We start from the raw sequence: 2500 nt of genomic DNA, 5'->3' as shown, positions 1-2500 counted from the left end.
GCGCTTCGCACCGGGCCCGCGAGGACCTACTTTGGCCGCACGGCGCCGCGCGCAGGGTGCGCCGGCGCGCAGCTGCGACGCCTGCCGCGTCCGTCGGCCGGCGCGCCTGCCACTGGCCGCCCCCACCAGCCGGCTGTAGCGCGTGCGCCCACGCACCGCGCGGCCAGCACGCCGGGAGGCGCCCCCTCACCGGCCGGGGACGGTCCCACCCAGCCACCGCCGCGTATCGCTTCACACCCAGATGCCGTTCAGTTTCGTCGGCATGGTGGGTATCGCTGGAACAACCGGTTAGTACCTCAACCTATCGTCGCCATCACCGATTCACCCCTAGCGAGAACAACCGCACCACAACAGGTTACCATTTGTTCATTTGCGTAACTTCACCAGAAAACGCAGGCGTCCATCGCCATTTGCAACTTCAACGATTATTGCATGCCTGTGTCAGGTGTCACGCCACACTACGTCTGCCCACATACACGCAACAAAATGTGCACGCCTAGACAATACGTGGAAGGTGGCCCCCGTACGTATGCGATGTCCATTGCTCGAACGACTGTCAACCGGCCTCTGTAGCATGTCGCAGATATGGAACGCGGTGCACCATGCCATCACGGTGTGTGAGGAGAGACGACTAGGTCCGAATACATCAACAGACAGCTCATGCTGATCGCCATCCACGGCGTCCGTTCCTCCCACACGTCTCTATGGCGTACCACACTGCAATCCAGCTCTCATAGGGAGACGACACGTAGCTGCGTGCACAATATTTGCACTGTATGGTCCGCCGTTTTTGGGCGCAGTCGTTGTGCGGTCACACATGTGCCACGATGTATCATTCAGTACATAAGGACGAATGTGCAGTACAGATTGTGGTTCACGCGTACGACATCAGCGGACAGTTGACACAGGCCGCACCACAACGTAGCCTGAGTACGTCGCATGCGAAGGGCATTGAACATGCAAACTTCTCACCAACCAGCTTGCGAAGGCAGGGGGCAAGGTGGGGACGTGGGGAGGGGCGGCATGTACGTCCTGCTGCCATCCACATTACAGTGTACAGCAGGAGCATGTGGAAAGTGAGCAAGACTTGCAAGGTGTTTAACATGAAGCGATACACAGGGGTGCGGGCAGTGCGAGTAGCGAACTATATTGCGAGGGTTGCGGGTGGGCAACACTACAGTAATTGAACGAGTCGTATAACAATTACAGAGCAGGTTTAGGCGACAACGTGGGTTACGTTAAGGCGACAACATGGGTTAGGTTAAGGCACAACATGGGTTAGGTTAAGGCACAACATGGGTTAGGTTAAGGCACAACATGGGTTAGGTTAAGGCACAACATGGGTTAGGTTAAGGCACAACATGGGTTAGGTTAAGGCACAACATGGGTTAGGTTAAGGCACAACATGGGTTAGGTTGAGGCACAACATGGGTTAGGTTGAGGCACAACATGGGTTAGGTTGAGGCACAACATGGGTTAGGTTGAGGCACAACATGGGTTAGGTTGAGGCACAACATGGGTTAGGTTAAGGTACAACATGGGTTAGGTTAAGGTACAACATGGGTTAGGTTAAGGTACAACATGGGTTAGGTTAAGGTACAACATGGGTTAGGTTAAGGTACAACATGGGTTAGGTTAAGGTACAACATAGGTTAGGTTAAGGTACAACATAGGTTAGGTTAAGGTACAACATAGGTTAGGTTAAGGTACAACATAGGTTAGGTTAAGGTACAACATAGGTTAGGTTAAGGTACAACATAGGTTAGGTTAAGGTACAACATAGGTTAGGTTAAGGTACAACATAGGTTAGGTTAGGTTAGGTTAGGTTACACGTTGTTGTACGGAAAGGTGTAGGGGGGGGGGGGGCGGGGGCGGCAGGTTCGTTGATAGTGATTATAGTAAGTGAATGCTTGTGACATGATCAGATTTGTCACGTCAGGATGCACCTTTGGCTTATTAGAGGCGGCGCTCCAATTCTATGCTTGTGTGAGACCTGTGTCTTTGACTCATGTCATTGTTTGTGCGCTGTGACAGGAGGTACTATTGTGATGTTGGGTGCACCGTTGTATAGGACATGTGTGGGTGTTGGTGCCTGGTCTGCGCAATGGTGGATGTCGAAAGGCTGGGATATTGTATTTTCCGCACGGACCTCCTGGTCTGGTTGTGATAGTGTGGATTGTGTAATGTGGCGGAGAAGATGCACTGGATGTTGTTCCATGCTGGTGCTTACATATTGTATGTGCGCCTGTTAGAAGCAGAGAGTGGTGCGTGATCAGAGTGTCTGGCTGACGTGTGGTTCCCATTTTGGGCAGACTCTTTCAGCATGTATACGGACAGTTGTGTATATTTGCTGTAGTTTGATGGCTCTGCATTGATTACTAATCAGCGCCGTGTGTACGGGTAATCTGGTTCCAGTCCAAAATGTTCCATCTGTGTACATTAGTGACAAAGACTCCCCCCATGCAGTGGGGCTCGGTCTGTTATAACTCTTCCGCGTAAT

Source organism: Schistocerca piceifrons, unplaced genomic scaffold (assembly GCF_021461385.2).
Source record: "Schistocerca piceifrons isolate TAMUIC-IGC-003096 unplaced genomic scaffold, iqSchPice1.1 HiC_scaffold_431, whole genome shotgun sequence".
Classification (NCBI taxonomy): domain Eukaryota; kingdom Metazoa; phylum Arthropoda; class Insecta; order Orthoptera; family Acrididae; genus Schistocerca; species Schistocerca piceifrons.
This window is presented reverse-complemented; position numbering follows the sequence as displayed.